At 51.5% G+C, this 24,166-nt stretch overlaps 1 pseudogene; it reads right to left on the reverse strand.

Moving 5' to 3' along the window:
- Positions 1 to 20,223: 20,223 nt before the first annotated feature.
- On the reverse strand, positions 20,224 to 21,368 carry LOC102441810 (annotated as a pseudogene).
- Positions 21,369 to 24,166: the final 2,798 nt, after the last annotated feature.

Raw genomic sequence — 24,166 nt, forward strand, 5'->3', positions numbered from 1 at the left:
CTGGTCAAAAATGGAGGAGGCCGGAACCCCAGCCCAATCATTTTCTAAAGTTATACAAATGATAATATAATAATAATAATAATAATAATAATCTTATTTAAATCTTATATAAATGATTAATGATAATGACAATGCTAATTTTCTAGCTGATGCATTAAAAACTGCAATTCCCATCCTGTTAAATGTTATGGATGTGGGAAAGTGGGACATATGAAAAGGGATTGTCTGAACACAAGGGTCCCACAAGGGGAAGCTAAACATGCTCCCGGAGTTATTGATGCAGATTATGAAGGAGGAATCTTAGTTAAAATGTCTGCTTCTAGTATTATAAATATAAAGGCTGGAGAAAAAATGGCACAGTTATTATTACTTCCCTATAAACTGGGCATACAGCACCAGTTAAGCAAACTGGAGGATTTGGTAGCACGGGAAGAAAGGTCTTTTGGCATACAGTCTTAGGAGACCAAAGACCTCAACTTATAGTAATATTCCCGGAGGGAATAAAAATTACCAGCCTGGTAGATTCTGGAGCTGATGTAACTATAGTTTCTACTTTGCACTGGCCTCAATATTGGCCGGTACACAAGATAAATGTAACCTTTACAGATTTAGGGACCCTCACTGAAATTTTGCAAAGCTCTAATAAACTTAAATGTCAGGGGCCTGAAGGATAAAAGGGCAAAATACAGCCATATGTTGCCTCCATTGCACTATCTTTGTGGGGAAGAGATCTTTTACAACAATGGGGGGCTACAATTACTATACCTTCTTTACAGAAAAGCCATAGACAAATGAGTTATCAAGCTGGTGATAGCACCAATGTTCTGGACCAAAATTTATAAAGGGGGCCACTCCAAAGCGCTTCGCCCTGCCTTTAAAATGGAAAACAACTAAACCAGTATGGGTAGAGCAGTAACCCCCAACAAGAGAGAAGTTAGAAGCGCTCCAAATTATTATGAAAGAACAGATACAACTAGGGCATATAGAAACTAGCTCTAGTCCATGGAATTCTCCTATCTTTGTTATAAAGAAAAAAATCGGGTAAAATGTTAACTGATTTAAGACGGATTAATGAGATTATTGAGCCTATGGGACCTTTACAACCTGGAATTCCAAATCCAGCATTAATTCTTAAAAATTGGCATCTAGTGATTATTGATTTGAAAGACTGTTTTTATACAATTCCTTTACAACCTCAGGATTGTGACAAATTTGCTTTCACGGTCCCTTCATTAAATGACAGCCAATCTAATCAGAGATATCAATGGCGAGTCCTCCCCCAGGGTATGTTAAATAGTCCTACTATGTGTCAAGCTTATTTCATCAACCTTTACAAATATTAAAGCAGATGTTTGATACAGGCATTTGTGATCATTATATGGGTGATATCTTATTAGCACATAAAGAAAAACTTGAGGTCGATAATATGTTACAGGACGCCAGAAAATTGTTTAAGGAGTATGGACTCCAAATAGCAGAAGAAAAAAATCAGCAAACAGAGCCCTGGTTATATCTAGGACAGAAAATTTCAGCAAGCATTATTCAACCTCAAAAGGTTCAGATTAGACGGGATTATCTCAACACCTTAAATGATTTTCAGAAACTGTTAGGGGATATAAATTAGCTTCGACCATCTATTGGAATCCCTACCTATCAATTAACTAATCTATTCCAAACATTAGAAGGATCTTCAGATCTCAATATTCCTAGGCAATTGACTCCTGGGACAGAAATCGAATTAAATTAATTAAACAACAAATTCAATCAGGACAGTTAGATTATATACAATCATTACAGAATCTTAAGGTTTTAATTATTCATACTACACATTCTCCAACGGGAATTCTTATGCAGGATACTAACATAACTGAATGGGTATTTTTACCTAATAAACCGAGTAAAAAATTATCTACATATTTACAGAAAATTTGCATTTTAATAAAAAAGGCAAGAATCCGTTTGTGACAATTATGTGGACAAGATCCAGATGAAATAATAATACCCTTTAGTAAACAACAAGAAATTCATTGGCAATTATCAGATGATTGGCAGAGAGCCTTTAGTAATTTTATGGGAAAAATTCATAATATTTATCCTAAAGACAAAAGAATTCAGATTTTGAAAAGGACTCATGGGGAGTCCAAAAAAATGGATTTTGCCACAGCCCCCCTATCTAGAGCAGAAACTTATTTTACTGATGCAAACAAACAAGGACTGGCTGGATACAGTAATTTTAAAGAAAATAAAGTAGTGCAATCTCCTTACCAAAAAGTACAAAAGGCAGAATTGTTTGCAGTTGTCATGTTACTACAAGATAAAGACTCTATGTCTCTTAACATTATCACTGACTCTCAATATATGGAGTTTACTGTACAACACATTGAAATGGCTACTATCTTTAATAATGGGTCTGATTTGCATGAACTATTTCTACAGCTTCAAATGCTCTTGCGCCTCTGGCATGATCCTATCTATATAACACACATTCACGCTCATTCTTTACTAGACCTTTATCTACTGGGAATGTTAACATTGATCAATTGGTTAGTACAGTAACCTCCGCTCAAAGAGAGCATAATATGCATCATTCCAATGCTAGAGCATTGAAGGGAAAGCATCATATTACTTAAAGACAGGCTAAAAATATTTTAAAAACTTTCCCTCACTGTCAGCCATTCCACACTGCATGCTTACCATGGGGGTTAATCCCAGAGGAAAAACTGTTAATGCCCTTTGGCAAATGAATGTCACTCAGGTGCCAGAATTTGGCAAGCTTAAATTTGTTCACCATTCTATTGATACTTATTCTCATTTCTCGTAGGCATCAGCGATGTCCTCTGAGAAAGCTGATGCTGTTATAACACATTTCTTAGAAGCCTTTGCTGTAATGGGCAAGCCCCGAGCCATTAAAACTGACAATGGCTCAGCATATTCATCAGGTAAGTGTCAACATTTTTCAACAATTTTATATTAAACATATTACAGGAATTCCTGGAAACAGTACAGGTCAAGCAATTATTGAACGGCAGAACCGAACCCTTAAGGAAATGCTGCAAAAACAAAAAGGGGGAGGAGAGCTGGTAACAGGCCAGATTGCCCGATGAAGACTATTAAGAGCTCTATTTACTTTAAATTTTTTAAATTTGAATACAGATACAGTGCCAGCTGCTGAAGTGCATTGGGGATATAAAAAGGAGGTCCCAGTAGAACAACCTATTATGTATCAAGATGTCACTGCTAATCAATGGTGCCGGGTCTACCATAGCGGAAACGGGTATAAGATGGAAGTGGTGGACCTAGAGGCTTCTTCATGTAATTGACGGGGCCGTATGCATGGCCAGATTGCGACATCATGGCTTTAATTTTATCTTCTTCAGAAGCATTGGCTTCAGCCAGATTGGCAGTCTTTGTGAGCTGGGCCAGAAACAGAGATGCAGAAGAGTCATCAGTGACCATTGAAGTGCCCATCACTGGTTCAGTTCGACCTATAGCGTCTGCCTTGCTTGTAGATTTCACAGCTCCAATAGGAATTCTTCTAACAATGACAGATACGTTCTTAGAAATCAGAGCATTGTCATCGGTGTATTCTTCCTCGGTCTGCGCGTTGGTGATCTGCAGGTCACACTTGGCAGCTTTCAGCTTCTCTCTCCCCATAATCTGCTTCTTTAGGTCGCCGAGGGAGTTGTGCCGCCCATCAAAGGTGGCGATGGCAAAGTTGAGTTTGGAAGCGAATTTATAATGCACACAGGCCATGGTGCCAAAGGACTCCTAAGGAAGGTCGGGTGTGGAGACGTGGACACGCTCAAGATATGTCTAGTTGTCAACTTAAGAGCAGAATATGTCCGTACACAGAACACCCGCAAGACACCAAAGGACCGCAGGCCTCGTGTTCAACATCCCCTTCCCACAGCAGGGGCGTGAGAACCGCAGTCCAGACCCCGAGCGGGGAATCACTTCAGGGGCAGGAGGGCGGATCAGGGTGGCAGAGCCAGGGGCTCCGCCAAGCGGCACTGCGTCACCACGAAGCCGGCAGCGAGCCTTCACCGGGCTCTGGGCATGGCCTCACCACCCAGGCCCCGCGGGGGGGGGGCGGGGGGATGCGTCCGGGGCCCTTGATGGTCTGTCACCGCAGCCGAGGCTCCCAGACGCTGCCCCAACCGAGTGCTCTGCGCTTCTCTTACCTTCTGCCCTTCGCCTCTAGTCTCAGAAGGGCGAGAACAGGCCAGGAAACTGCAAAGACCAGTTCTTCCTTTCTGTTCCACCCCTTGCGGCTCCCGAGATGGTGGGGTCCAGCGGCAGCAGTTCAAGGTGTTCCCAAAGGTGTGGCTGGAGTCGGCTAGGAAGAAACGGCGTGGAGACAGCATTCCGTGGATCAGCAGCCTAGCCAGGTGCTAGCCAGGTGCTTCGGTGGCTTCTCAGTCCCGGGAGCCAGTCTTAGCGAGATCTCTCCCCTGAAAGCTCCCTTGGAGAATGAGGACCACGACCACGACCACAAGCCTAGGGACTGAGAAAAGCTCTGCAAAGAAGACGCTGCTTTCTTTTATAGCCCTAGAGCGTGGTGGGAGGAGCCAAACCAGCCACCCGCTCAACCAATCAGCCTCCAGGACGAATGCGTCACCTGGTTGGGCGCCAAGTTTAGGGGAGGAAGCTTGCATTGGCGCTTCTGGACCAGCAGAGTGAGGGACGGCTCTTTGGCCCCGGGTGGACACCCTCTGCTCCAGGGCGGGGGAGACTGCTTCTCTGTGGAGGTGAGACAGTGGTCTGACTGCTGCTGTGAGGGTCCTTCTTTTATGCCCCATGGGTGGGCTTCTTCCATGTCTCATATCAGTGTGCTCCGGTGGCCTTCTGCACTTATCAGGATACACGAGCAGAGGTTACAAGGTACTTATCAGGAGTTAACATGCAGGGAGTTGTTGGTCAGTAGTTACAAGTTATTTGTCATGAGTTAACATGCTGATCGTTACAAGTTACTTATTGGGGTCTCACACACACACACACACACACACACACACACAAATTAAGAAAAGTTTAAAATTCACTCTACTAAAAAAGTGAAACTTGATTATACTATCTTATACTCAATAAACTTATTACTATAACATGCTGTCATAATAATTCCTAGATGGGACTTTCAATTAGTGCATAGCCCAATTAGACAACATTCAGAAAATACCCAGGAAACATGGAAGATAGAGAAGTTAAACGACATGATCAGTGAGAAATGTGCCAAATGCAAGAACTGAGACACCCATCGGGGCAAATACAGTGGGGCCTATACTTACAAGTGAACCGAATAACGAGTTTTTTGAGATAGGATCCGTCTCTCAGCCGGCTATTTCTTTGAGTTGTGAGATAAAATTGGGGATATGAGCCAGCTTCAGATACCCCACCACTGGTTGGCGTAGCCAAGGTCACAGTGAATGCCACAACATCAGCCCAGCATCACGTGTCTCACCCATTCGTGTCTCACCCATTCACTTTAATAATTTGACATAAGAGGAATTTGAGTTGCGAGCTCTGTCCCGAGTCAAGGCCCCCACGAGGGCAGGAAGAGATGTGGGGAGGGTGTGCCGTTGGAGAATGAAGGACCTAAATGACGAAGTAACCACATGCAATGAAGTTAACGGGACTTGGCTTGGGTCTTCAGAAAACCAACAACAAAAGGCATCTTTGAAACAAAGAAATTTGAATGTACAGTGACTATTAGGTGATATTCAGGAATTACGTTCACTTTTCCAGGTGTGATAATGGCTGAGGAAGTACTTCTTTTTTTTCCAGATACTCATCAGAGGATACTTGAGAGGGAAACAATGTGTTTGGATGTATGGCTTTGTCCTGGCCCAGCCCTCCCGCACCGCACCGCCCTGCACAGCACTGCAGACGCCTCCAAGATGCAGGCTCTCCAGCTGGCCCAGCCCTCGATAGCGCTGCGCGCACACCCCTGAAGAGGCGTGGGCAGTACTCCCTGCTGCCCGCCTGCTCTGCCCAACCAGCGCCACCACCTGGAGACGCTCAGCCCCGCCTCCCACTCATTACCCAAGGTGCACCGCGCTCATTTGCATGTCCCACGGGAACAGGTGAACCCAGCAGCTCAGTCTCAGCAGCCTAGCTATCACCGCGACCAACACTCGAGCCTCGGGAGGGGATCCTGTGGCATCAAATTCCCCTCACCGTTCCGAGGCCACAGCCAAAAGACTCGACCCAGTCACCATAAACGTGAAAGCAATGAGATCGCCTGGCCTTAAGTACTTGGCGGGCGGAAGGCAAAAGCGTGATAGCTTAGGCAGCACACATGGAAAACTTGAGACAGGACATACAGAAGGTTAGCGTGGGACATATCTGTGTAAGGCACTCTGTGAAATGAAAGCAATGCTCAGGTCTTTGCAGAGGGGTATTTGTGCTGGCCTTGGAGGTCATGGGAGGCAGAGGCTGAAGTTGATGTGAATAAAATGTGTATGGTTTTGTATATTACCGTGCCCCTTGCTTGTCCTTCCCCCATCAAGTCCAGGCACTGGGCTCTGGCTGCAGGAGGATGGCTTGCATTGGCGCCTCTCCACCAGCAGAGGGCGGGACGGGCTCTTTGCCCCGCTAGGGCCAGGCCATCTGGGGGACTTCCCCCCACCACCCCACCACCCCCCGCCTCACTGGGTCAGTGAAAAAAACGATCATAGTGGTATTTCACCTGCGGCCCGAAAGGCCCGTATGCCCAATCCACACCCCTGGCCGAGACTCAGGAAATGGGCGCCGTGGGCCTCCCACTTATGCTACACCTCTCATGTCACTTCACCGTGCCAGACCAGAGTCAAGCTCAACAGGGTCTTCTTTCCCCGCTGATTCCTCCAAGCCGGATCCCTTGGCTGTGGTTTGGCTGGATAGGAGGTATGGACAGTGGGAATCTCGTTCATCCATTCATGCGCCTCACTAATTAGATGACGAGCAATCTGGCTACCTTAAGAGAGTCATAGTTGCTGCCACCCTTGACCCGCGCTTCATTGAATTTCTTCACTTTGACATTCAGAGCACTGGGCAGAAATCACGTCGTGTCAACACCCGCTGCGGGCCATCGGGATGCTTTGTTGGAATTAAACAGTCAGATTCGGTGCCAGCCAGGGCGAAAGCTGGCTGCTAGGTGCCAGCCAGGGCGAGGCGCCACGCGGAACCGCGGCCCCTGGGCGGTCCTGGCATGGGTAGACCTGTGCATGAGGGCATGCAGCCAGGAGCAGCAGTGCAGGCGAGCCCCAATGCAAACCCTGGCTAGACTGGCTGCCCGACTGGCTCCCTGAGGGTGGCCGTGATGCCCGCCACATCTGTGGCAATCCATGGGAAGGGCCAGGCTCCTGCCTGGAGTCGCTGTCGCCGCCGCTCCCTCCCCCAACCTCTGCCCGCGAGTCCATTCCCCAGGGCCCAGTGGGAGACCTCCCCCCTTACAGGGCACCACCGCCTGGGGTGCCGTGCAGCCAAGTCCTCGCTGCCCCCCTCCCTGCCACCGGCCCCGCCCCGAAACCCCCAGCCCACCCCAGCCCACCCCCGGAGGATATGGGTATGGCCCGGCTCGAGATTGACACCTTTTACCTGGATTTTCAAGGGCCAGCGGGAGCTCACCGGACGTCCTCAGAATCCCAAAGCTCTCCATGGTAGGAGCCCCTCTCTCGGGGCGAACCCATTCCTTGGCGCCTTACACTTCACAAAGAAAAAGAGAACTCCCCCTGGGGGTCCCGCCGGCTTCTTCGGGATCGGTTGCTTTACAGCACTGGACGCCTCTCGGTGCCAGTCTCCGCCACTCGGGATTCAGGGATCTGAAGCCAACTCCCTTTCCATTTGCTGAGGGCAAGGGATGTCATTGCCGGTCCCTTCAGAACGGCACTCGCCCATCTCTCAGGACCGACTGACCCATGTTCAACTGCTGTTCACATGGAACCCTTCTCCACTTCGGCCTTCCAAGTTCTCCTTTGAGTTTTTGCTACTACCACCAAGCTCTGCACCTGCAACTGCTCCACCCGGGCCCATGCTCTAGGCATCAAGGCTCGCCGCAGTGGCCCTCCTACTCGGACTTGTCATCGCATAGCGTGCGCGGGTGTGTGCTGGGCCGGGCAGGGGCGGGCGCCCCCGTGGATCTGGTCCCCCTTTGTCTCCGACCGACCTTCAGCTATGGCCGGCCGGGTATGGGCCCGTCGCACCGGCGCCATACATTTTCAGGGCCAGTTGATTGGGCAGGTGAGTTGTTACACACTCCTTAGCGGATTCCCACTTCCGTGGCCACCGTCCTACTGTCTCTATCAACCAACACCTTTTCTGGGGTCTGATGAGCGTCAGCATCTGGCACCTGAACCAGGCGTTCGGTTCATCCCACAGCGCCAGTTCTGCTTACCAAAAGTGGCCCGCTAGGCACTCGCATTCCACGCCCGGCTTCACACCAGCGAACCGGGCTTCTGACCAATTGAAAGTTTGAGAATAGGTTGAGATCGTTTCAGCCCCAAGACCTCTAATCATTTGCTTGACCGGATGGATAAAACTGCATCTTTTGTGTGTCTGCCAGAGCGCCAGCTATACTGAGGGAAATTGCAGAGGGAACCAGCTACTGGATGGTTCCATTAGTCTTTTGCCCCTGTACCCAGGTCGGAAGACCGATTTGTAATATTTATTCAGTTTTGTTAAGTGATAAAATATATCAATATTCTGAAATTCATACCTATCTATCTATCTATCACCTACCTACCTACCTATGATCTATCTATGGAACAACAGCAGGTACCGAAAGGGGCGCCAGCACTCCCATCATCTCCTATGTCACACAGCCATAGTACCGAGCAATCTCCAGTGCTGTTTCCCTCTCAGTGAAATGCTGACGACTTTTCCCCAATTTGGCAGCATTCTCACGCTCCAGTTGAGCCTTCCTCTTCATGGCCTCTCGTTCTGGCCTCTGCTCATTTGGGACAGGTGTTGACATTACTGGCCCCAGAACCTCAGGTGTCCTCCATAGAATTGGTTTGCGGGTGAAATGCTGGAGTGGAGAGTGGTTGTGAGGCCTGGGCGGGGCCCAGGGCTGGCTCACAGCAGAGTGAACAGGCTCCCACTTCTGGGAAGCACAAGATGATGTTCTGTAGGACCCAGGCCTAGAAGCAGGAGGCCGAGGGACACTAGGCAGGGCAGGGTTGTTGAAACCTGGTCCGGCTGAGTTGGTCCAGGTTTCTTGGACATGTCAAAGATACAGGAGTTGGCAGGGCTGCAGTGACTGCAGCAGGCTTTGCAGGGTTGGTCACGGCAGGCCGACCTGATGCTTGAGACTGTGGCCTGTGAGGCATGGGTCGAGCTGGCGGCTTGTTGTCCATGGGTGGGACACCCAATGGCACCAACTTGACCTTCGCAGGAGAAGGCAGCTTGTCCTGGGATGGAGGTGGAGACCCTTGGCCCGAACTTTCATATGGTTTTTGGGGTTTGACTTGAGTTTTCACTGGACCTTTGCCCTCACAGAGGTGGGGGCGCGGGCACGTATCCAGCCAGGGTTTGAAAACTTGGCGTGGCTGGGGGCCTTTGGGATTGCTTGAGTTTCCCAGGGCCCGAGAGGAAGACGGGTCAGCTTTCTCATCATTCCTCTTGCCCAGTGCATGGAAAACCTGCTTAGACTCCAGCAAGTGCCTATGCAGGCCTCTGTGAGGCTTTTTGATGGCCTCTTGCGGCAGCTCAGGATGACTTTTCTTTCTCTTCATCATCTTGGGAATGGCTAGCTTCTACTCTGCCTCTGCTGGGGTCCCAGCCCAGCCGTTCCAGGCATTCCCAAAAGTGTGGACAGAGTCGGCGAAGAAGAAATGACACAGAGACAGCGTTCAGTTGATCAGCAGCCTAGCCAGGTTCTAGCCAGGTGTTCCAGAGGCTTCTATGTCCCGGGACCGTGTCTTGGCGAGATCTCTCCCCTGAACGCCCCCTTGGTGAACGCGGATGACGACGACCAAGACAACAAGCCTAGGGCTGAGAAGTTCTGCAAAGGAGACCCTGCTTTCTTTTATAGCCCCCAGAGCGTGGTGGGAGAAGCCAAATCAGCCTCCCGCCCGTTCCACCAATCAGCCGCCCCCAGGATTGAAAGCGTCACCGGTCAGGGGTCAAGTTTAAGGCAGGGCCGCACATGCCCCATGCTAGGCCCAGCATGGCACACCCCTTCAGGTGACAATCACCAAAAGGACCCAAAGGAAAGGTTCTGCTGAACGTGGCTACGCCCGGCATTCATTCCTCGAAGGGAATGGGCTCTGGCTGCAGGAGGATGGCTTGCATTGGCGCTTCTCGACCAGCAGAGGGCCGGAGGGGCTCTTCGCCCAGCTAGGGCCAGGCCATCTGGGGGACTTCCCCCCACCACCCCACCACCCCCCGCCTCACTGGGTCAGTGAAAAAAACGATCAGAGTAGTGGTATTTCACCTGCGGCCCGAAAGGCCCGTATGCCCAATCCACACCCCTGGCCGAGACTCAGGAAATGGGCGCCGTGGGCCTCCCACTTATGCTACACCTCTCATGTCACTTCACCGTGCCAGACCAGAGTCAAGCTCAACAGGGTCTTCTTTCCCCGCTGATTCCTCCAAGCCGGATCCCTTGGCTGTGGTTTGGCTGGATAGGAGGTATGGACAGTGGGAATCTCGTTCATCCATTCATGCACCTCACTAATTAGTTGACGAGGAATTTGGCTACCTTAAGAGAGTCATAGTTGCTGCCACCCTTGACCCGCGCTTCATTGAATTTCTTCACTTTGACATTCAGAGCACTGGGCAGAAATCACGTCGTGTCAACACCCGCTGCGGGCCTTCAGGATGCTTTGTTGGAATTAAACAGTCAGATTCCCCTGGTCTGCACCAGCTCGAAGCTGGCTGCTAGGTGCCAGCCAGGGCGAGGGGCCACTCGGAACCACAGCCCCAGGGGCGGTCCTGTGGGGGGGAGGGGGGCGGGGAACCTGTGCGCACGTGCGTGCGCGGCCAGGAGCAGCAATGCAGGCGAGGCCCAGTGCAACCCCAGGCGGGACCAGCCACCTGAATGGTTCCCCGCGGGCGGCCGCGATGCCTGCCATAGCTGGGGCAATCCATGGGAAGGGCCAGGCTCACGCCAGGAGTCGCTGTCGCCACTGCTTCTCTCCTCCCCTGGCCAAACCCCGCTCATGTGTTTCTGCCCCAGAGCCCCGCGGGAGACCTCCCCCCTTACCCGGCACCACCGCCTGGGGCGCCACGCAGCCAAGTCCTCGCCGCCCCCCTCCCCGCCCCCGGCGCCGTCCTGAAACCCCCGTCCCACCCCCGGAGCATATGGGTATGGCCAGGCTCGAGATTTACAACCTCTTCGGATTTTCAAGGGCCAGCGCAAGCTCACCGGACGCCACCGGAACCGCGACGCTTTCCAAGGCATGGGACCCTCTTTCGGGGCGAACCCATTCCAGGGCGCCCTGGCCTTCACAAAGAAAAGAGAACTCTCCCCGGGGCTCGCGCCGGCTTCTCTGGGATCGGTTGTGTTACCGCACTGGACGCCTCGTGGCACCCATCTCCGCCACTCCGGACTCGGGGATCTGAACCCGACTCGCTTTAGATCTGCTGAGGGCAACGGAGGCCATCGCCCGTCCCTTCAGAATGGCGCTCGCCCATCTCTCAGGACCGACTGACCCTTGTTCAACTGCTGTTCACATGGAACCCTTTTCCACTTCGGCCTTCAAAGATCTCGTTTGAACATTTGCTACTACCACCAAGATCTGCACCTGTGACGGCTCCACCCGGGCTGTGCCCTAGGCTTCAAGGCTCACCGCAGCGGCCCTCCTAGTCGTCGTGGGGTAGCTTGGCGTGGGTGTGGGCCGGGCGCCGCCGAAGTGCAGCCCGGTTTGCTCGGTTCCCCTGTCTCTGACCGACCACCAGCGAGGGCTGGGTATGGGCTCGACGCTCCAGCGCCATTCATTTTCAGGGCTAGTTGATTCGGCAGGTGAGTTGTTGCACACAACTTAGCGGATTCCCACTTCCGTGGCCACCGTCCTGCTGTCTCTATCAACCACCTTTTCTGGGGTCTGATGAGCGTTGGCATAGGGCGCCGTAACCCGGCGCTCCGTTTATCCGGAAGCGCCAGTTCTGCCTAACAAAAGTGACCCACCATGCACTCCTATTCTACACCCGGGCTTCTTACCCATTTAAAGTTTGAGAATAGGTTGAGATCATTTTGGCCTCAGGACCTCTAATCATTCGCTTTTCCGCATAAAACTGTGTTTGCGAGAACGCCAGCTATCCTGAGGGAAACTTCGGAGGGAGCCACCTACTAGATGATTCGATTAGCCTTTCAACCCTATACCCAGGTCGGACTACCGATTTGCACATCAGGACCGCTACGGACCTCCACCAGAGTTTCCTGTGGCTCCGCCGTGCCCAGGCATAGTTCACCATCTTTCGGGTCCTAACATGTGCGCTCATGCTCCACCTCCCCGGCAAGGCAAGCAATACGGGCGGGTGGTGCGCCCTCGGTGGACTGGAGAGGCCTCGGGATCCCAACTCGGCCCTGACGGTCCTTCACCTTCATTGCGCCACGGTACCTTTCCTGTGAGCCCCGGACTCGCACACGTGTTAGACTCCTTGGTCCGTGTTTCAAGATGGGTCGGATGGGTGGCCGACTTTGCTGCAGACCCTGTGCGCTCGCTTGGGTCCGCGGTGTGGCTCCTTGCAAACCTCCCCCCCCACCGGGCCCTACTGCGTGACTTCTCCAGGGGCGCACTGGGGACAGTCCTCCCAGGCCCTCCGTGCCCCCTCCCCCGTGCCCCGGCGCCACCCCGAACCCTCCCCCGACCCCCCCCTCCCCCGACACTCGGATGGGCGAAAGGGAAGGAGAGCGACTTGGGAGCGGTTTTGCTCCTTCCAGCAAGTGCGGGTTGAAGATTGTTTGGCACTGGCAGGCAGGGTCGGAGCCACAGACAGGCTCTTATGCTGGAATCCACCAATCACACCGCCGCAATGGGCAAGCGGCTCTAGCGTGGCTTCTGATTGGCTCAGACCTCACTGCAGCCCAAGGCTTCTGTGGCCAGAGAGCTGACTCCACAGTGGGAGGGGTGAGAGAGACTTTTTTAAATACGACATAGGTGGATTGTGTTGGCTGTTACACGTGGAGGCATGGAGGAGTGCACTTGCCTCTGCCGCTTGGGCTCTTCTCGGCGATGTCGGTGTCCTCAGGAGTGCCAGGGCCCAGCAGAGACAGCAGCGGCCGAAGGCAAGCGGTGCCCTCAGAAGCGCCAGCACCCAGCTGAGATGGCAGCGGCAGAAGGCAAGCAGTGTCTTCAGGAGTGCCAGGGACCAGCTGAGAAGGCAGCGCCCAAAAGCAAGCCGGCCCCGGCAGAAAAGCGCGTCGAGGCGGACGCCTCAGCGTTGTGCTGTGCGGGGAGTGGAGGAATCACGAGCCCCATGCCGCCGCCGCACTGCTCGCTGCAGGACCTGCCTGTGGAGATGCTGGTGGACATCTTCGCCTCGCTCCCGGGCACCGACCTGGCCAGCCTGGCCCAGGTCTGCACCAAATTCCGGCACATACTGCACACCGACAGCATCTGGAGACTGCGCTGTCGCGAGGAGCTTGGCATTCCGGAAAACTTGCAGAAACCGGAGATGATCGGTGGTATGTCTTATAGATAAGTCTACGCCCAGATGTTCCCATACAGAAACCTTTTGGGTTTGTGGCAGCTAAATTATGGCTATAGAAGACTGCTGAATGTAGTGGTGGATAATGGCTTATGCATTACTGGTTGGATGTACGGGCCTTGCCTTAACACCCATGTGGCTGGCCCAATGCAATTTGAGCCTTCGTTTAGAATTCACCTGACGCAGAGGAAATCAGCCACGGTGGAGCACATGGACGACTTCTACAGCTTTTCCCATAGCCGACACATGCAGATTCAGAAGGACAGGTTCAGCAACCGGTGGATCCAGAGAGACCCCCGACAGGATTCACCAACGCGGCTTAGGGGAGGACGGGGGCTGGAGATGTCCCAGGAAGACAGACAGCTGTATGACCGCCTAACCTACCGCCATCTCGACCTTCCGCAACTTCAACGAGCTCTCCCGCCTGGTCCAGGAGATTGAGGAGCAGGTGATCCGCGAGCCGATGGCTTCGGCCTAATGATTGCCATGCTCAGCTTCCATGGGAAGTATGCCAGGGTCATGAAGGGGAGTCCTGGGCTGCACCTTCGGAAGAGCAGCCTGTTCCGTTTGTTCTGACTGTGGGCGTGGGCTCAAGAGACCAGATCTAGCCCCCGCCCCCAACCTGTAGGATGTGTTACTATGTCATGCACATTGTTACCTTACATGGCTCCGCCTACCCCAGGCGCTGCCCTGGAGTCTTCATCCTGTTCAATGAGAACCACTTCGGTTTCATCTGGCTGGAGATGAAATACTTCATCCTGTTAGGCATAGTCCAGAACACCTTCCAGAATGTGGAAGCACCGTCCTCGCAGGCCTTCCTGGAGATGCTCTCAAGCATTCAGCCCGGACTCCGTGGGAGGAGCAGCTTGCATGCACTTTGAAGATTGGACCTTCTGACCTGGTGACCCACCTTTGGTCCTTTTTTTTTTTAATCCGCACCCGAGGATATTTTCCCTTTGATGTTTAGAGAGAGTGGGGCAGAGAGGGGAAAACAGACATAATCCATGTGAGAGAAACACCTCAGTTGTTTGCCTCCTGCCCAAGCCCAAACCAGGGCCAGGCTGGGTAGGGGCCAGAAATTGAGGTAGAAATAAACTTTAGACCAGTGGCCTCAACCTTCCTAATGCTGCGACCCTTTAATACAGCTCCTCATGTTGTGGTGACCCCCAATTTCCTTGTTACAAATTGAACATGAACATGATTTGGGATAGATAGATTGATAGGTACGTAGAAATATAAAGATACCGGGATATCCCTGGACTGTCTGGTGGTGGCCATGCTGCAGAGGCCCCAGCACAGAGTGGTGGTACAGATGTCTATGGACCTGTCCCTGTTCATCAGTCTATGTTGTTCTCTATATTCCACAAATGAGTGAGATCACGTGGTATTCATTTTTCTCTGACTGGCTAATTTCACTTTGCATAATGCTCTCCTGTTGTAAATGGCAAGAATCCCTTCTCTTTTTTTTTTTTTTTTTTTTTTTTTTTTTTACCGCAGCGTAGTATTTCATTGTGTAGAAGATAAGAAGGCTCTGCTTAGTCTCTTAGATAAGCATGAAAAGCGAGGCTTAGGAGGAATTCTTCTAGAAGACATAGAGGAAGAACGGCCCAATTCCCAGAAAGCTGTGAAGGCTTTCCGGGACCAGGTATTCTTTGTAAAACGTCCAGAAAAGAAGAAAATTCTTTTCTTCAATGATAAAAGCTGTCAATTTTCTGTAGACAAAGAGTTTCAGAAACTGTGGAGGAGTGTCACTGTGGATTCAATGGGTGAGGAGAAAATTGGAGATGGCAGCGAGATATTCAGAAGAATATCTGAAGCGACAGGGTATTTCTTCCATGCAGGAATCCAGACCAAAGAAAGTGGCCCCTATCCAGAGAAGGAAAAGGCCTGCCCGCTTCACAAAAAGCGACGATTTAAGAATCATAACGAACACATGGCTGGAGTGCTGAAGGATGACTCTGACATTGATCCTAGTAAATAGTGAACAGTTTTGTAGTGTGACGAGGTCCCCACAGACCAACAGAGGCAAACCAGCTTGAGGAACTGGATTCAGGTCAGCTTCCTCCCCCCCACATTCTTGGATTTGGGGGCCTGGTATGACACCTTCAACGTCATTCGAGAAAAAAAAAAAACACTCCTTAAAAAAATAAAAATAAAAAAACCTCCACAGAAAACAAGTTGATCGGGCCTTTCAACTTTCTGAGGTTTCGGCAAGCCCAGATGGCCAGGCCCGGACTTGGTCTCTGGGCTGGGGCCTGAGCATCCATCCATCCAGAGAGTGAGCGGGGTGGGGAGGTGAGGGGTTGGGAGGGTCGACAAGATGGCCCGAACCGGACATAGTCTTTGTGGATTACAGAGATTGGGTTGACTGGGGCCGTGGCCTGGGCCAAAGAGCCCGTCCAGCCCTCTGCTGGTCGAGAAGCGTCAATGCAAGAGCCCCCTCCTGCAGCCTCCTCTGGGGAAGGCAGAGCCAGGTGACTGGATTTCCCCAGTTCTGGTTAGACCCGAGGCGGGAAGGACATGCAGGTAGCTCTGTCTTGGAGAAGGCAGGGGATGAAGGGTGCTCATGGATGCCGACGGACCATTCAAAGCCAGAAGTGTCCGTGCGTGACTGCGGATGTACAGGCACAGACGCACGCCCGCGCGCGGGCGCACACACACACTCCCAAACGCACACCCACACTCACACACCTAGTCCCCCTCCCCCACCCCACCCCACCTCCCCCCCCACCCCCCCCCACACACACACACACACACACACACGGGAGCACAAGGTCCGCTAACAAGATATCTGCTGGGTGACGCGCGCCAAGAGATTTACTGTGGCTTTTTTCCATGTGGATTGTCCTGGGCCCACCGGAGCCTGTCTAAATAGGTATTGTCGCCGAAACCGGTTTGGCTCAGTGGATAGAGCGTCGGCCTGCGGACTGAAAGGTCCTGGGTTCGATTCCGGTCAAGGGCATGTACCTGGGTTGCGGGCACATCCCCAGTGGGAGATGTGCAGGAGGCGGCTGATCGATGTTTCTCTCTCACCGATGTTTCTAACTCTCTATCTCTCTCCCTTCCTCTCTGTAAAAAATCAATAAAATATATTTTAAAAAAATAAAAATAAAAATAAATAAATAGGTATTGTCCCCTCTTCAACCCAGAAAATGGCGATGCCTCTCCGCAAGGCCTGGAGATGGAGCCCTGCGGCCTTCTTGCGCATCTGCCCCATCTCCCAAGCTCACCCCAAGCCCGGGAATCTATTCAGGGGGCCAGTGGTGCCCTCTACTGGTCCAGGAGCGCCAATGCAAGCCTTCTCCTCACCCCCACCCCCACCTCCTTCCTCAGCTTTCTCTGGGAAAGACAGAGCCAGGTGTCTGGACCTCCCAGGTGTTTATAGACCCCAGGGCTAGGGGAAGTTCCAGCCATGGTCGCTGTCTGCAAGAAGGCAGGTGTGTGTGTGTGTGTGTGTGTGTGGCGCAGGAGGGGGGACGGGGCGGGGGCAGAAGAGGGATGCTCACAGATGCCATCCCACAATGGAAATCCACCAGTTCGCCTGAGTGACCGCGGATACACACACACACACACACACACGCAAACACGGAGCACAATGTCGGGCACCGAGATTTCTGCTGAGTGACCCGACTCTAGGAGATTCATTGTGGCTTTTTGCCGGGTGGCTCAGGCCTGTGGATCATATTTGATGCTCAGCTGAAATTCTGATCACACCTACAGTACAACTGACCTCCTTGGCTTCAATGGTTTAGAAAAACAGATGTCAAAGGGCAATTCTGAAGGACGGCATCCTATTCATCTCCTAGAATCGCCATGTTCCGCTGCCACCAAAGAAATGGGTTACAAGAACAGAGAGGAATTCCCTGAGAGTCCATGTGCCAGGAGTCATAAATCAAGGTGCCACCGGGACCCCTCCCCATCAGGGGGCTCTGGGGAGCATCTCGCCTGCCTCCACCAGCTGCTGGTGGCCCCTGGCATCCTGGTCTCAGAGCTAATATACAAAACCATACACATTTTATTCACCTCAACTTCAGCCTCTGCCTCCCATGACCTCCAAGGCCTGCTTCGTTCCTTGTGTTTGAGTCTCGGGTCTCTCCCCTCCCATAGCCACTGCCCCCTCCTTTTGAGGAATGAATACCAGGCATCACAGCCACGAACAGGAGAATGTGAGTGAGAGAGAGAGAGAGGGAAACAGTGATGTAAGAGAAACATGGATTGGTTGCCTCCCACATGCACCCTGCCCAGAGTCAGGATAGAACCTGGTATGTGAAACCACGTATGTGACCTTGACCAGGAATCTCTTGACCCAGAATGGAGCCCTCAGCTTTCCATTGCATGACATGACCTCTCACCTACTGAGCCACACCAGAAAGGCTCCGTTTGTCTTTCAAATGGATCTTCCCATCTATTTATCTTGAATAGATTATGGCCAGTTAAGTGTGCTTGCGATGTTATGGCTTTCTGAGTTTTTTGGAATCCTCTGTTCCTCTTTTATTTTCCTGCTCTCTTGTCCGGTATGTTGAGGGCTCTCTGTAATGCTATGTTTGAATTCCTTTCTTTTATTTCTCCAGTGTCTCCTGTGTCTACACACGGGTGCAGTAGAGAGCACAAGGTCCGCTAACAAGATATCTGCTGAGTGACGGGCGCCTAGGAGATTTTTTCCTTGTGGATTGTCCTGGGCCCACCGGAGCCCAGGTGTGTGGTTACCGGCATTCTTGACCTAGGACAAATCTCCATACATTGGAGGTTGAAAAACCAAGATAAACACACACACACACACACACACACACACACACACACACCAGACCATGCCGAAGGTAAAGCCCTACCTCACACCACACACCATCACTGCTAGATGTGTTCAAGGACAGTTGACAACCTGGATAGCAGAGACAGTGAACAGGGCTTCTATAGCGTTGTATGTCAATTTTCAAATGAAGCACGTGGTTAAGATCATTTTTAACTTTTATTAATAAATTCATTAGGCTTGAAGGCATCCATTTGCCATGGATGGAAAGGACAGGCAGATAAGTGACAGGCAACGATAAGCACTGAAATAGTCCTTAAAATCCAGAAATTCTACTGATAAAAAAAAAAACACAAATGGGAACGATGTTTGTAACCATTCATTGCCGAGAAATAGAGTCAATTGCAATGAATGAAGAGAAATGAGCAAAGAAATAATAAAATAACATAAAATAAAATACCCCCCCACACACACACACACACACTCTTCACAGGTCACGGCTCTGAGGAGCCCGCACTAGAGTCCACGGTCAAGCACACCAAGCATCGCAGACACGTTCAAGAGAACCTTTCCTTGAGATGCTTTTGGTGAATGCCACCTGAAGGGCGTGTCCTGTGGGGGATCTAGCCTGGGGCATGAGCGCCCCCACCCTAAACTTGACCCCCAACGGGTGACAACGCTTCAGTTCTGGGGCGGGCTGATTGGTGGGTCTCTGGCTCCATCCACCACGTTCCTGTGCTATAAAAGGGAGCAAAGGTAAGCTGCGCCGCCCCAACCCCACACGCCGCCCTGACCCCCTCCCCAGCCGAGGGAGAGCGACATGGGGGGGGAGAAAGCTGGAGGCCAGGGCTCCAGAGGGGAAGGGCCGCAGAAGCGGGCCGGGCTTGGGGTGGGGCGGCACCGCCTCGTCCAGCCAAGGCGCGCGCCTAGCCCTGCTTCAGGTCCCAGCACAACCAACTCAGCCCTTAGGGCCAATCCTTATCCTGAAGTTCCGGATCCTGCTTGCTGACTTCCCTTACCTACATTGTTACAACTTGCCAGAGGCTGTTCACCTTGGAGACCTGCTGCGGATATGGGTAAGGCCCGGCGCGAGATTTACACCCTCTCCCCCGGATTTTCAAGGACCAGCGAGAGCTCACTGGACGCCGCCGGAACCGCGACGCTTTCCGAGGCACGGGTCCCTCTCTCGGGGCGAACCCATTCCAGGGTGCCCTGCCCTTCACAAAGAAAAGAGAACTCTCCCCGGGGCTCCCGCCGGCTTCTCCGGGATCGGTTGCGTTACCGCACTGGACGCCTCGCGGCGCCCGTCTCCGCCACTCCGGGGGGATCTGAACCCGACTCCCTTTCGATGAGCTGAAGGCAACGGAGGCCATCGCCCGTCCCTTCGGAACGGCGCTCGCCCATCTCTCAGGACCAACTGACCCATGTTCAACTGCTGTTCACATGGAACCCTTTTCCACTTCAGCCTTCAAAGTTCTCCTTTGAATTTTTGCTACTACCACCAAGATCTGCACCTGCAGCTGCTCCACCTGGGCCTGTGCCCTAGGCTTCAAGGCTCACCGCGGGAGGGCCCTCCTACTCGGAACGAGTTTTTTTTGTTTGTTTGTTTGTTTGTTTGTTTTTCCTACGCCCTTTCGGTTGATTATGGCCAAGTTGAAAACAGCAACCAGTAAAATGTATCCCCAAAATGACTCGGTACAAAACAGGTCTTTTTCAGAAATATTTAATAAAATAAAAGTTAATGAAAAACCTTTACATGAGTTTTAAATCCTATTTCAAAACAGAAGAAACAACTCCATCATTGGCCACAGGTCCCTGGCCATCCTCCCACACACTGACTTCCTGGTGCTTTAGCTGGTGTCCATCATCGCATCGTAATTGTCCAGCAGGGCATCCATCTCCGCGCCATCCATTTGGCCATCTAAATCCTCGGTGTCCCTCATAGCGTTGTAAGTGTTCAGTAGGGTGTCCAACTCAGGGGTGTCCCTCATCGCGCTGTCAGCGTCCAGCTGGGAGTCCAACTCCCCGGTGTCCCTCATGCAGCTGTCAGCGTCCTTCTGGGGGTCCAACTTTTTAGTGTCCCTCATCGCATTGTAAAGGCCCAAATGGGCATTCATACTTTTGGTGTCCCTCATCGAGTTGTAAGCGCCCTTTTGGGATTCCAACTGCTGGGTGCCCCTCATCGCACTGTAAGCGTCCTGCTTGGCGTCCAACTGCTTGGGGCCCCTCATCCAGTTGTAGGCGTCCAGCTGGGCGTCCAGCTCCTCCGCCGAGATCTGTCGCTTTGAATGGCGGCCAGTGCGCCTGCCTGTACGCTGGTTGCCATTGCGGGCGCGGCCCTGAGTGCCGCCGCTAAAGCCTCCAGATCCTCGGTTTGTAGTCACCCAGCCTCTGTTGACACTCTGTACCTGCCTGGGCTTCGTATCTATCAGCGAGGTGAGGAACTGGATGTGGAGGGGACGGCCATCCAAAGGGATGCCGTTGTACTGTTCCCTGGCTTCCAGGGCGTCTCCCTTTCCGCTCAAAGTGCACGTGGGCTGTTCCCAGGCTGCGGCCAGAGCGGTCGTAATGGACAGCGGCCTGCTTCAGAGGCCCGAACTCCGCAAACAGCTGCTGGATGTCTGCGTCGGACACTCCGAAGTCCAGGTTGGACAGCAGCAGCTTCCCACCGGTCGTCAGGCCGGCGCCCCTGCCGAAGGCCCTGCGGAAGCGGTCGTGTTGCCACTCGTCGGGAAGTTGTCTCGGCCTGTTGTAGGGCGCCGGCCGGTTCCTGCCTCGGCCGAGGGCAGCCCGGTTCCGGAACAGCCCGCCGCCCCTGCGCTATGGTGCGGCGGCCTGCGCTCCACAACCCCGGCCTCCCTGGGAGGCGGCCAGGCCTCGGTCCGACCTAGGTCCTTGCCCCGCCCCCGCCGCAGCCGCGGGCCCCGCCATGGCCACCCTGCTGGTTCCGGTCCAGCCTAATGTCATCCAGTGACATGTGGATTTTGTCGGCCATGGTGGGGCCCGAATTGGCCTTGGATCGAGCCCCTGCAGAGGCACCAGGTCCTTCACTTCCCACACAGCACCAGAGCTGTTCCTGGGCGGGCACCAGATAAGCAAAACCGGTTAGGGCGGGTCACATATCTTTGTACTAGTGAATGACAAGAGGTAAATAGTCACTTCCCTTTTTTCCAGTGCCCCTGAGGCACAACCCAGAGTCCCAGGGAAGAGACTACAAATTTCCACATTGTGACTGTTATCATGTTAATTTTTTACCACTCACTATCATTTTACAGCTTACCAACCCCCAGCCTCCTCCCCTTTGCTTTCTCCCACCTCCCTCATCTATCATCACTGGATTTCATGGAACCCACTGGTCAATAGCAGGAAAGAGTGTAGAACAGTGTTTGAAACCACTTACAAGTCTCATCCTTGGATGGTGATTTATAAAAATAGGTCAAAGACATGCTTGTGGACTTTGGGCTTTGCTGTGCTGTGTATCTATGCAGAGGCCGGGTGATTTTAAACTCCTATGTGATGACTTAAGTTTATACTTCACCCCTGGTCTGGCCCCCGGATTTTGTTATCTAGGCCTTGGAAAGGCCTCCTCCCTGCCTTGAAAGGAATAGATTTTTAATTCCTTGAGATTCTGCTTCCCGGCAGTAGCCGACATTCTGGTTCAAATAAACTCATCACAGAAATTATTTACAGGTTTGAGTGTTTCTCAGGTTAATTGTATGAAACTCCAAGAAAACACACACACACCACACACACCACACAGACACACACATACATACACACATACACACACACATACATACAAGTTTTTCAAGTGTACAACTCAACAAAACATCACCTGAATACAGCGCCCAAAGTATAAAGCCTCTTTCTGTCACCATTTTCCTCCCCCACACAACCCCCTCAGTTTCTTTCTCTTTGGGTTTCTTTTGTGTTCCCCCCTTCCACTACCACCCACCACCCCAAATCTATTATTTTCAACATAGGGACGGGGCATTTCTAAGGCATACAAACAAAGCAACAAAGTCAGGAAGCCATAGAGGCAATAAACACTTACATGGACCACATCTGCCACTGCCTATGTATATATATATTCACAAGAAAGCCCAAAGACAACAAGCAGGTGGGTGTGGGGAACATTGGTGCAATGTCATGTGGTTGTGGATTTTAGTGTGACTCACCATATGAATGACAAGAAAGTGTTGGGGCAGAGGGGAGTCGCCCTGTAGTATGTGTGTTTGAAATGAGGTAAATCTGGCTGAGGCCTTGTCCTTGAAATGTACAAAATCAATCAATTTGGCCCTGGACCGGTGGCTCATTGGCGAGAGCGTCTTCCCTTATGCCACTGTTTGTGGGTTCAATCCCCAATCAGGGCACATACAGGAAGCAACAGAGCCCTGGCTGGTGTAGCTCAGTTGGTTGAGCGTCAGGTCGCGCATTGAAAGGTCACTGATTCCTTTCCAGGTTTCAGGTTCAATTCCCAGCTGGAGTATGTATTGGAGGCAACTGATAGGTATTTCTCTTTCTCTCTCTCTCTCTCTCTCTCTCTCTCTCTCTCTCTCTCTCTCTCTCTCCTTCCCTTTCTCCCTCCTCTAAAATCAATAATACACACACACACACACACATATATATTTGACATATATATTTGTTGCTGTTAATCCTCACCCGAGGATATTGAGGATATTTTTCCACTGATTTTTAGGAAGAGTGGAGGAGACAGGGCAAGGGCCCAAAGAACCTGCCATCAAGGTCCATGACCTTGGCTGGGGCCCAAAGAACCTGCCATCAAGGTCCATGACCTTGGCTGGAATTGAACCTGGGATCCTTTGGTCCACAGGCTGGCCAATGCTCAATGGACTGAACCAAACAGGCTAAGGGAAGTATATATATATATGCTGTAGCCAGGCACGCATTGCTGTGGCTCAGTCTGGTTAAATGGAAAAGTAAGAAAAGAGAAAGCACACATTTCTAATACGCTTAATTTCACAATGCCTATGGGTATGCAACATTTTGTGTTGTTCCATTGTCTGTGCAGATATAGAGATTGTCTGGTTTGCCAACTCTAGAACACGCAACATATAATTGTCCATGTGAGAAGCAATCCATGTCTAGATCTAAATCGCACAATTCTAAAGATTGTCCCTGAGCTTTGTTAACGGTGATTGCAAACGCCAATCGAATCGGGAATTGCAATCTCTGAAATTGAAATGGCATATCCGTTGGAATCATAGGAATGCCAGGAATGAGGACATCTTCACCTTTGAAAGGTCCTGTCAAGATTGTTGCTTCTATGACATTGCTCATTAATTTTTTTACTGCAAGCTGTGTGCCTGTCAAAGCTTGGGCTGGTTGACATTTCACAACATGGTAATTGGCACGCCGAATTTCAATTGCAGTGCGTGCGGTGGCATCCCTGGCAGATCGAGTGAATTCAAAAATTCTGTTGCATAATTAACCGCTTCATCTGCTTCCACAACAGTGTCGACGGACTTGTATGTGACTGCCTCACTTTGAATGTTAGACTGAATGATATTGTTAAGTCCGTAGATGTCTTTGTTCTTGGCCGCAAGAATAGCTCAGTCACTCAGCCAATCGTGATTCTTACAATCGGTTTGAATATTGGGAAATACTTTTTCAACCAATTCTTCTTTTGACGTCACTAAATTGCAGAAGTGACGAGGCAATGCAATTCGTCCTGAGGTCAGATCAACCGGCACCTTTCCATTCCCAATTCCTAGCAATTTGATGTGAGATATCTCAGCTGATGAATCGTTTTGCAGCTCGACACGCATATTT

The sequence above is a fragment of the Myotis lucifugus genome, unplaced genomic scaffold, assembly GCF_000147115.1.
Source record: "Myotis lucifugus unplaced genomic scaffold, Myoluc2.0 scaffold_1003, whole genome shotgun sequence".
Classification (NCBI taxonomy): Eukaryota; Metazoa; Chordata; class Mammalia; order Chiroptera; family Vespertilionidae; genus Myotis; species Myotis lucifugus.